Source organism: Pelophylax lessonae (genome assembly GCF_965119305.1).
Source record: "Pelophylax lessonae genome assembly, chromosome: 6".
Classification (NCBI taxonomy): Eukaryota; Metazoa; Chordata; class Amphibia; order Anura; family Ranidae; genus Pelophylax; species Pelophylax lessonae.
In genome coordinates, this window is record NC_138773.1 from 255,285,532 (window position 1) to 255,298,538 (window position 13,007).

Sequence of the window (13,007 nt, forward strand, 5' to 3'; positions counted from 1 at the left end):
TGAACTATGCACAATTTCTGAGGACAACTGAATGTAGTGTGTGCGGCAAGACCGCTGCTTCACCTTGCCACTGAAGTGAAATAGAAGATATGTTCCTGAATTAGCAGATATGTTCCTGAATGCAAACAATGGACCATCACGGAACCAGAACCCCTCGGGTGGACTCATTTGAGAGGTTTTATGCCTGTCACCTTGGATATTGTGTGAGTGTATTACTTATGTATTTTAATGTTAATAAACAGTGCTACACTATTGCTGGCTTGGCACCTTTTTCTCCACATCATCACATACACTATATTACCAAAAGTATTGGAACACCTGCCTTTACACGCACATGAACTTTGATGGCATCCCAGTCTTAGTCTGTAGTTTTCATTATTGAGTTGGCCCATTCTTTGCAGCTATAACAGCTTCAACCCTTCTGGGAAGGCTGTCCACAAGGTTTAGGAGTGTGTCTATGGGACACCCCAAACTTGCTTATCCATGTCTTTATGGACCTTGCTTTGTGCACTGGTCCAAATCATTTGGTGGAGGGGGGATTATAGTTGTGGGGTTGTTTTATCAGGGGTTGGGCTTGGCCCCTTAGTTCCAGTGAAGAAAACTCTTAAGGCATCAGCATACCAAGACATATTGGACAATTTCATGCTCCCAACTTTGTGGGAACAGTTTGGGGTTGGCCCTTTCAGTTCCAACATGATTGTCCGCCAGTGCACAAACAAGATCCATAAAGACATAGATGAGTGAGTTTGGGGTGGAGGAACTTGATTTGCCTGCACAGAGTCCTGACCTCAACCCGACAGAACACATTTGGGATGAATTAAAGTGAAGACTGCACAGCCGGGCCTTCTCATCCACATCAGTGCCGACTTCACAAATGCGCTTCTGGAAGGATGGTCAAACATTCCCATAGACACACTCCTAAACCTTGTGGACAGCCTTCCCAGAAGAGTTGAGGATGTTATAGCTGCAAAGGGTGGGTCAACGGACTGAGATTAGGATGCAATTAAAGTTCATGTGCTTGTAAAGGAAGGTGTCCCAATACTTTGGGTAATGGAGTGTATGTGTCCATGGCTGCCAAGGCTTCTGTGCTGAGAGTATATGGTGACTGAGCTGTCCCAGACATCTCCTGGTCATGGGTATGATCAGGAGCCAGTCAGAGTTATCCCCTGATCAGGAAGCCAGTCCTGCCCCCCCCCCCCCCCTTCTGTGCTTATTTACGTTTTTTCCATTTGGCCTTGCTCCCCGCTGCCATTTTTGCCTAGGCATGTCCTTTGTCCTGCAGCATCCTGGGATACCATGTCACAACTCCCAGGAGGCTGCAGGCTCATGGACATGGCGATGGTGGTGTGCATCATTTGGGGCTGGCTGCCTGAACCCAGAAGAGGCAGCCTGCTCCGAATAGTGAGAAGGATGAAAGTAGCAGAGCGGGACCGGGGCTATGCCACCAGAAGGGTGGATCGCAATAGAACTGGATACTGGACAGGTAAATTATGGAAACAAGGAGCGGAAACAAGGGGGGTGAAGTTCCTCTTTAAAAGGTACATGATGCTATGCAAAGTGCAGTAACCTATAGCAACCAGATGTCAGCTCACTGAAAAATACATACAGATCAGTTGCTACGGGTTACAGATTTTGCCATATTTCAAACCTTTGCCCCAATGTTTAGATCTAGTAGTGCAAATAGTTAAGATTTCTGCAAGTTCATGAAAACGGCTGCAAAAAAAAGTCAAGACACTTCCCAGAGAAAGAGATTCTAGCAGTGGCATCAGATCCTAATTTTATGATATGTGGGGGCAGGAGAAATGTAATTACAGAGAAAAAATGACAAGCTGTCATCATTAAAACAGTGAAGTAGCTAAGTCAGCACCATGTAGCATGGCTCTTATTTAAAGCCTAAGTTAAATCACAATTGAAAAAAAAAAATCAGCACAAGGGATATTACCTATAGTCTCTTGTGCTGCTGTTTCCTATATTATCTGAAATCCTCCATCAATCCTCCCCTACCTTCCCCACCATAATCCTCTGGTGTCAGCAGGGGCAGAGGGAGCTGTGGCAGGCACTCATCAAGAGTGCCAACTATGCCTGCCCTTTCCACCTAGCTCCTCCATTTATAGAAGCCGTACTATAGCTTCTAGTAGAGCTGCACAATTATTTGTTAAAAGATCGCAATCTCGATTCAACCCACTCACGATCTTAATCCAGTATTTCCACGATTCAGTGCAGGGCCGTTCGCTGCTCAGAGCTGTAAAAAAAAAAAAAAGCAGCCGGCAAATGTTTATCAACATTGGTCAGCGCTGAGAGATAACTACTGTATAAACAAAGTATCATTTGGTTCTTTTAGATCAAAGGGATGAACTTCTGTCTGTAAATGAGGTCAGTTTAACCACTTAAAGGAGTTGTAAAGTCAGAAGGTTTTTTATCTTAAAAATTAGCATTGAGATAAAAAGCCTTCTGTGTGCAGCAGCCCCCCTAATACTTACCTGAGCCCCATCTCTGTCCACGATCATCTTGGCCGTCCAAGACTCTCCCTTCTGATTGTCTGAGACACAGCAGCGGTGCCATTGGCTGCCGCTGTAAATCAAAGTCAGTCAGGAGAGAGAGGGGCGGGGCCGGGCCGCAGCTCTGTGTCTGAATGGACACAGGGAGCTGTGACTCGGCTCGGGTGCCCCCATAGCAAGCTGCTTGCTGTGGGGGAACTCAACAGGAGGAGGGGCCAGGACCACAGAAGAGAGACCTGAGAAGAGGAGGATCTGGGTTGCTCTGTGCAAAACCAACTGCACAGAGGAGGTAAGTATAACATGTTTGTTATTTTTTATTTTATTTTTTTTAAACAAGACTTTACAATTACATTAAAGACCAGGCCCTTTTCTGACACTTGTTGCTTACAAGTTAAAATCAGTATTTTTTGCTAGACAATTACTTAGAACCCCCAAAGATTGTATATATATATATATATATATATATATATATTTGCAGCAGAGACCCTAGAGAATAAAATGGCAGTTGTTGCAATATTTTATGTCACACTGTATTTGCGCAGCTTTCAAATGCAATTTTTTGCTAAAAAATACACTTTAACCTCCCTGGCGGTATTCCCGAGTGTGGCTCGGGGTGGAATTTTAGTGCCATTAGCGGTAACCCCGAGCCACACTCGGGGTACCTCCAGGGAGCATCGCTGAATCCTGGTAGAGGTTACTTACCTTGTTCCCGGGATCCCGGGATGTGTCCCTGCAGCATACGGGGGCCGGATCTTCCGCCCGATGCTGTGTGCCCCGGCTTCCGTCTCCTGCGACGTGTCACGTCGCAGGGGGGGTGGAACTGTCGGCAAATTGAAATAGTAAAACACACAAACACATTGATATTTTGTAATCTTATTGGATTACATTACAAAATAAAATAAATTGACATTAGTTTGCCCAATAGGAAGTGGCTTCCTATGGTGGCGCACCCAGATAAGGAGGAGCTGAGAATGCCAGCTGGGGACCCAAGAAGAGGAAGTCGGGGCAGCTCTGTGCAATACCATTTCACAGAGTAGGTACCTATAACATGTTTTTTATTTTAATTTAAAAAAAATGTCAATTTAACATTAATCCCTTATTTACAGGAACATATATCACAAGAACAGAAAACTCAGTAATAAATATTTGTAGTGAAAAGCTACTTTCCTGTATCAAAAACATTTGGGAACCCAAATGGTGTCCCTCAAAGTGTGTCAAAACCAAAACAGCTAAAATGTAAAATATTGCAGCTTACCAGTTGGTAAATTGTGAATCATTAGTTGCAGAGCCCATTGAGACCTTGGTGTCCTGGTGCTTTGCATTAATGAGCCTGGGTGTATTGGGGTGTCATTCAAAATAAACAGCGCCACAAAGTGCTAATGCACAGAACGTGTTAGCGTGCATTGAGATAATGCATGCGTCACCGCAAGGCAGTGCAGAGTTAAAGTGAAAAGTTTAAGTGTAAAGTCTCGTTTTTTTTTTTCTATTAACCGCTTGCTGACCGCCGCACGACTATTTACTGCGGCGGTCAGCCCCGTACAGGCAAAGTGACGTAGGACTACGTCGCTAGCCTGTGAGCCTCTAGGGGGCGAGCTCCCGCCTCCGCTCATTCCCTAACAAGTCCGCGTGTGTGACCGGCTCCGCTCATTCCCTAACAAGTCCGCGTGTGTGACCGGCGGACCCGATGTCCGCCGGTCACTCGCGATCTCCCATGGAGAGGTAGAAAGGCAGGCGGCTGATGTAAACAAAGCCGCCTGTCATTCTCCCCTATCTAACTGCAGAGATCATACGATCCTGCTATATAGGATCATATGTCTCTGTGGTTACATCACTAGCCACACCCCTTTACAGTTAGAAGCACGCCCCTAGGGACACACTTAACCCCTGCATCACCAATAAAGTTAACCCCTTCCCTGCCAGTGTCACTTTTACAGTAACAGTGCATATGTATAGCACTGAATACTGTAGTAATGTCACTGGTACCCCCAAAAGTATCAAAAATGTCAGTCAAGGGTCGGATCTGTCCGCCGCAATGTCGCAGTTCCGCAAAAAAAAATCGCAGATCGCCGTCATTACTCGTTAAAAAAAAAAAAACACCAAAAATGACCTAAATCTTTCCCTCAGTTAGTAAACACAATAACTTTTGCGCAAACCAATCAAAATACGCCTATTGCAATTTTTTTTTAACAAACATAGGTAGCAGAAAACAAATTGGCCATTAATGTTAAAAAATTTGGATTTTTACATTTTTTTGGGGGGAATTTCATATAAAAAAATGTGAAAATATTATTTTTTCAAAATTTACGCTCTTTGTTTGTTTATAGCGCAAAAAGTAAAAATCGCACAGGTGATCAAATACCACCAAAAGAAAGCTCTGTTTGTGGGAAAAAAAGGACGTCAATTTCATTTGGGGACAGGATCGCACGATCGCGCAATTGTCCATTAAAGTCACGCAGTGCCGAATCGCAAAATAGGCCCTGGTCAGGAAGGGGGTAAAATCTTCTGGGGCTTAAGTGGTTAAAATAACAAACATGTCATACTTATCTCCTCTGTGAAGTGGTTTTGCACAGGGCAACCCAGATCCTCCTCTTATCGGGGCCCTGGATGGAACTCCTGGCCCCTCCCAATCAGGAGGGAGAGTCCCGGATAGCCGAGGCATTCCTGGACATCACTGGATCAAGAGGGGGCTCAGGTAAGTATTGGGGGGCTGCTGCAAACAGAAGGTTTATTATCTTAATGCATAGAAAGCATTAAGATAAAAAAAAAAACCTTCTGACTTTACAATCAATTTAAAGTAATTACCTTTCCTTCTTTTTTTTTTTTTTTAAGGATTTCTTCCCTTTTTTCACCTGGTGACTCTTCTAGTAACACATTTCTCATTCTAGGGTGACAATGGTAATTTGCCCATCTGTATCTATGGAGGAACAGCATTGTCAGCCTATGCTGCTCACTTCAAATTTCTAAAAAAGAACACCTACTCCTCTCCTCATAACATGAGGAGGAGGTTTTCTGTTGGTAAAGTGTCAGTAAACCTACATAATAAAACAACTATAAATAAATGGTGTATAACATGCTGTTCATACTCACTCAGTCACTATGAGATTCATTTTCTGTATTCTGCAAAAACCTGGTTGATCCTGCTGATCATTATCTCTACTTTCTGTCCATGTCCCCAATTCAGCCAGGGACTTTGCAGGGCAGTGTTGGCAGCTCTGCACATGCTCAGTTATCAGTGAGTGTCTATTTCATTTCCTCCCTATCCCATGTGAGCAGCCCATGTGACTATAAAGTCACACATGTGGGCGTATACACAGTGGTAAATGACAGCCCACCCCCCTCCTCCTCCATGCCCACTAAACAACAAAACACCAACGGAGTGGGATATTACTTGTAGATTGATGGAGGCTTCACCTCCTTCCTATTCTAAGACACAGGCTGGAGGGGTGTGACACAGCCTGTGACTGACAGAAATCCACTCACACCATGTTCTTGCCATAAAATAGTAGAGTTTATTTCAAATATATTTTTGAATGACAATTTATAACAGTTTATTGATGGTATTTATTTATTTTTACTCTGTATTCCAAAGACTGTTTTTTCTTTTTTTTTTTTTAGTTTGAACATGTGACCAGCAGCAGAGGACTAAACGCTCCTCCTGCTTATGTTACCCTGCAGACAGGCTGGGAAAGATCTGAGTCATGTGACAGCTGTATACCAATTAGGTAAAGAGGTATTTAAATTTTTTTTTTATTAAAATAGTTTTAGTGCCATTATCCACCTACAGTAATAGAAGAGACTACGTAAATTAAACAGTGTGTGTAGTATCACTTTAAGACCTCTGTTGTATCTCTGCTTGAGATTTCAATGCAGCACAGGCTGTTAGGAGCTGATTGGCAGAATTATGAGTTCCTTCTTTCTTTTATTCCGCACTGAAGCTTTTCTTCAGTTGGCATGGCCTGCCAACCAGGCCTGCTAGGAATGTCGCTACAGCAGAGGGTAACAGGGCATGCTGGAACCTGGGAATCCAAAATAAACTGTGAACAACAGGCAGAGGAAAGCTGAATTAAAGAGGAACTGCAGTCTGCTCACATAATTAGTAATAAAACCATATTTGCCATTCTGAAGCTTCTCTATAACCACTTTGCATATTTTATATATACTGTGATTCTGTACTTGCCAAATATGCTGCAGAAATCTCCTTCGACTAAGTCTGGCTGCAGCCATTTTAACTGTGGGCAGCTGCTGCCTGTTCACTTCCTGGATTTACACCCAGAGGCACACATATATACAGACACACACTCACACCACTGCTTGCCTGCACATTTATCCTCTCTTGATAAATAATGGATCTCTGCAGTCTTCTGTTATCTCCACCCTCATCCAGCCCCCTCCAGCTCTGCAGCTCTCCTTGGCTCTCCTATGACTCACCCCTCCTCCGTTGCTGGCAAACTCTCACGAAAGTGAGAGAGAGCTGTGCATGATGTCATTAGCCTAGGCTAATTATCAGACAAGAAAGAGGAAGTGGGCTGTATAAGGTATTTACTGGCAGAAAAAAAAATGTTTTACTATCCAATGGTAAAACAGCAAGGGCAGAAGATTTAATAGATGGAAAAATAAAAAAATAACTGAAGGTCCGCTTTAAAGTGTGTAGCTATCGCCTCTTGTAACATAATTTGTCATATGAATTGTAATTAACATTAAAGTGTATTGAAATCCAAACATGTTATGATTATGTTGTAATAGTTATAAGATTATGTTCCTGTAATGTCAAAATGTTTAATCTCTTTTTTTATATGTCCTGCTTTCAATTAAGCAAGTGGTATCCACAAAAATGTCCTTTCCTAGGGTGGCAACACTCAATCAGTTCAGCTGCAGGGTTGTCACCCTTTCTTGCACCTTCCTGAGTAGGATTACAAGCATTGACACAGTAAAATCATAATGTTCACCTGCTGGTGGAGTGTGCACACATCCACAGACAGTTCCTACAAGGAGAATATGCACAGCACTGGGTGAGAAATATCAACCAACCAAGTAAGGGAAACTGTATACAACTCTGTTTCCTGTACAATGATCTACACCAGGGGTGGGGAATCTACGTCCCGGGGGCCGTATGTGACCCTCAAAGTCATTTGGTCGGGCCCCCCATGCAGCTGAGTCTGTGTCTCTCAGCTGATCTGTCAGAACGGAGCCAATGCTTCCAGTATAGTTCCGGCTCCGTTGTAACAGTCTGAGTGAGTCACATGCGGAGTGATATCAAATGCACTCCGCCTGTGACGAATACAGGAAACATCACCTCTTCCTCCAGCGCGGCGCCGCTGCTAGCCAGCATTTCCCGCCAGCAGCACACACAGCAGTACCAGTTAGAGCCATCAGTACCAGCCAGAACCAGCAGTACCAGCCAGAGCCAGCAGTACCAGCCAGAGCCAGCAGTACCAGCCAAAGCCAGCAGTACTCACAGCAGTACCAGCCAGAGCCAGCAGTACCAGCCAGAACCAGCAATACCAGCCAGAACCAGCAATACCAGCCAGAGCCAGCAGTACCAGCCAGAACCAGCAATACCAGCCAGAGCCAGCAGTAACAGCCAGAGCCAGCAGTACCAGCCAGAACCAGCAATACCAGCCAGAGCCAGCAGTAACAGCCAGAGCCAGCAGTACCAGCAGTACTCACAGCAGTACCAGCCAGAGCCAGCAGTACTCACAGCAGTATAAGCCAGAGCCAGCAGTACCAGCCAGAACCAGCAGTACCCACAGCAGTACCAGCCAGAGTCAGCAGTACCCACAGCAGTATCAGCCAGAGCCAGTAGTACCCACAGCAGTACCAGCCAGAGTCAGAAGTACCCACAACAGTACCAGCCAGCAGTACCCACAGCAATACCAGCCAGCAGTACCAGCCTTAGCCAGCAGTACTAGCCAGCAGTACCAGCCTGAGCCAGCAGTACCCACAGCACAGTACCAGCCTGAGCCAGCAGTACCCAAGGCAGTACCAGCCAGCAGTACCTACAGCACAGTACCAGCCTGAATCAGCAATACCCACAGCAGTACCAGCCTGAGCCAGCAGCAGTACCAGCCAGCAGTACCCACAGCACAGTACAAGCCAGCAGTACCAGCCATAGCCAGCAGTACCCACAGCACAGTACAAGCCAGCAGTACCAACCTGAGCCTGCAGTACCCACAGCAGTACCAGCCAGCTGTACCCACCAGCAGTACCAGCCAGCTATGCCCACCAGCAATACCCGCCAGCAGTTGCGAGTAGCAACATCATCAATACCAGCTAACATCACACACCTCACCAAAGAGAAGCAGTTGCAGCCATCACATTAGGGGTGAGTTAATTAAATTTTTGACCAAATATAACAGGCACATTTTTAAGTTGATAATTTTGTACGGCCCCCAAAGGACTTTATAAATACCCAAATGGCCCTTGGCAGAAAAAAGGTTCCCCACCCCTGATCTACACAGATAAATATTTGAGAGATTGTCTTTCTAAATTAATCATGCAGGTATTTGTGCAGATCCCAACCTAGAAGGATTATTGTGATTTTAAACTACATTTCTCCTGTACTCATGGATCATGCTAGGGATGCACGCTGTAAAGCAGTGGTCTCCAAACTAGCTCAGGGGCTGGATGCAGCACTTTGCTTGCTTTAATCCGACCCTAGGGGTGCTATTTTTTCACTGACACCAATGAAGGGTACAGTTCCTCCTAATTACACCAGAAATGGGGCCCAATGACACCAATGAAGGGCACAGTTCCTCCCAATGAAACCAATGTGGCACAATTTCTCCCAATGACACCAAAGATGGGGCACAATTGCACCCAATGACACTAACAATGGGGCACAATTTCTCCCACTGACATTAATGATGAGGGATTGTTTACTACCACTGATGCTGGAACATTTCCTACTCCCAATGGCCACAACCCGGCCCCCCCTAAAATGTGAAGGACAATAAACCGGCCCTCTGTTTAAAAAGCTTGGAGACCCCCGCTTGAAAACTTCTCTATTTCCTTTTTGTTGTTACAGTATGTGACAAACTCACTCAGGACAGGGGCTTTTGGAGGGGACTGCAGGCTAGCCTCTTGCCTACTCACTATGGGCCTTGGCTTGTGAGGGAACACTGCTCTTTGCGGGGTGTATGCTGGGAGGACCCTTGGAGTAATGTTACTTTGGATTCAAGTCCACATCTTCCCCAAGACACACAGACTCTGGAACTCTAGGCTTAGGATCCATGTTAATGGCCTAGCTGCCTATTGCCAATAGGGGACTGCTCCGCACAGTCAGACTCATGGCAGATGCTAATGTCATCAGCTTAACCACCTGTCTTCCACACATTGTAGATTGTGCCGATTAACTCACCTATTTTCCACTGTGTGGATGTGTTTACACTTATAATAATGTGTCTTGTACTTCATGAGCTCAATGAGGGCAAGTCTGCTATTTAATTAGCTCAAGTTATTTAAATCACTGTCCTCTATTAGTTGCTAGTGGGAAAGCAGAATAATGTTTGTGTTGGTTGTTCCTTAGCTATGTTTATTATATTTCTGTACACAATTTCATCTGCATAGGATATTATAATCAGGCACCTGACCTGGTGGGGTGTATATTCGTTGTGAGTTTGTTCAATAAATGTTCCAGATCTTATACAAGCTATTCTCAGCTAGTTTTCTATGGGGGCGGCTAGAATATTTAGTATCTATGTTCAAGACTGAAGGAAGCCGTATTCTGATGGAAGCCCACAAGCGCATTGTGGGTCAAGGTTCCATTACACAGCATGTAAGCTTTTCTCAAGATTTTTACCTGAGAGGAACCCCTAAAACAATTTTCAGGCCTCAGGAAACCAAGTTATTAAGGGTAAATGGTAAAAATGTCCATCATATTGGTGGTGAAAGGGAAGAATGCCCTCTTAGTGATGTTCAAAATGCCACCCTTACAAACAAGAAAAAAGATGGCTGGTGTCATTCTGATGGCTCTGCCAATGGCATTGGATCTGGAATTACGCAGGTACCATCATAGGGAGGATGATCAGCCACAGTTCAAGGAGCCCCATGCATCCTCTGAATGTACCCTGGGCTTCCATGGAACTCTGGCTGAGAATGGCTGCAGGATGTAGAAGCGTGCTATGGTCTCCCAATTGACCCTCCTTCCTTCAAAAAAAAAAAAAAGAATGCTGGGGTGGGGGGTAGCAAATGACAGAAGAGGAGGGCATAGTAAGAAAGTCTAGAGGGGATATTCAGACACATGCAGCTGAGCAACCCATGAAGCAGCACCGGAAGTTAACAGCGGCAAAGAGGACTGGCATCAGTGAAGAGAGGATTTCTACAGAAACCGTTGCCCTACACTACAGGTAAGTAATATCTATGTTTTTTTTTCCCACGGAACATTTTTTTCATTAAGCTTCAACTTGACCTCTGGAAGATCTTACCCCCTTCATGACTAGGCCATTTTTTACTACTTGGCACTGCGCTATTTAGACTGACAATTGCGCAGTCATGAAACACTGTACACAAACGCAATTTATATAATTTTTTTTTTTTACACAAATAGTTTCTAGTGGTGGTATTTGATCACAACTGTTTATTTTTTTAAAATATAAATGAAAAAAAGACCAAAAATTTGGAAAAACACCTCCATAATTTTGGCCAAAATGTATTCTGCTACATCTCTTTGGTAAAAAAAAAAAACCCAATAAGTGTATATTAGTTTGTCTGACAGTTATAGTGTCTACAAACTGTGGTATATATACTGGAATGTTTATTTTCTTAATACTACTAATGGCGGTGATAAGTGAGTTCTAACAGGACTGCAATATTGTGGTGGACAAATTGACACTAAGGGGTTATTTACTAAAGCTAGAGAGGGCAAAATTAGTCACAATTCTGCAAAAAAACAATCAATTTCCAGGTTTTATTGATAAAATGTAGAAGCGGATTGGTTTCTCTGCAGAATTGTGACTCATTTTGCCCTCTCCAGCTTTAGTAAATAAACCCCTAACTGACACTGTGAGGAGCTGACTTACTGCCACTGACATCACCAGTGACATTAGTCTCCATTCACACTAACCGCGACTTGTCAGGCAACTTGTCAGCCTGACAAGTCGCGGTCCATGCAGTGCTACAGGACCCGTTCTAATAGGAGCGACACAAGTCGCTCCGACTTAGAAAAAGGGTCCTGTACTACTTCGGGGCGACCTCGGAGCGACTTGCATAGACATTCATTATATGAAGTGCGTGCAAGTCGCGCCGAAGTCGTGGTGCACACGACTTGTGAAGTCGCCCCCGAAGTCGTGCCGCTTCAGTGTGAATGCGGTCTAATAAAGTCATAAGTGCTTATTTACTGTTATGACTAATGACACTGTGCCTAACTATGTGTAATGTGTGGATGTGCTGTTTTTATTAAAGATCTTGTTTTTTCCCCTGCTTAGCAGGGGGAAAAACAGCAAGATCCTGTCAGTGAACAGAGCTCTGTATTGTTTTCATTTGCCGAGACCTGCAGATTGGATGTGCTGTGACGAATCACAGCTGGGTGCCAGGGGCCAATCATTGGCCAAGACTCGCAGATTGGCTTGTGCTGTGACGAATCACAGCTGGGTGCCAGGGGCCAATCATTGGCCAAGACCCGCAGATTGGCTTGTGCTGTGACGAATCACAGCTGGGTGCCAGGGGCCAATCATTGGCCAAGACCCGCAGACTGGCTTGTGCTTTGACGAATCAAAGCTGGGTGCCAGGGGCCAATCATTGGCCAAGACCCACAGACTGGCTTGTGCTGTGACGAATCAAAGCTGGGTGCCAGGGGCCAATCATTGGCCAAGACCCGCAGATTGGCTTGTGCCGTGACGAATCACAGCTGGGTGCCAGGGGCCAATCATTGGCCAAGACCCGCAGATTGGCTGGTGCTGTGACGAATCACAGCTGGGTGCCAGGGGCCAATCATTGCCCAAGACCCACAGATTGGCTTGTGCTATGACGAATCACAGCTGGGTGCCAGGGGCCAATCATTGGCCAAGACCCGCAGATTGGCTTGTGCTGTGACAAATCACAGTTGGGTGCTATGGGCCAATCATTGGCCAAGACCCGCAGATTGGCTTGTGCTATGACGAATCACAGCTGGGTGCCAGGGGCCAATCATTGGCCAAGACCCGCAGATTGGCTTGTGCTGTGACAAATCACAGTTGGGTGCTATGGGCCAATCATTGGCCAAGACCCGCAGATTGGCTTATGCTGTGACGAATCACAGCTGGGCAAGCGGATTGAGTACTAGGTACGTGATCTAGCACAGGGAGGCCACTTTACCACAGCACATGTACGTTCGGAGGCTGGCAAGGGGTTAAAATATATATTTATACACATTTAGAAAAGGTAGAATTACATGGGATTGTGATTCTTAACTCCTGGACAAAATAAAAATTACCAAGCATTGTTTATCATACCAATACAGTGACTGATATATGTAAACCACTTTGGAATAACTATGGTGTAAGCTGAACTCCAGTTTTACCTACAGTCTTGCAC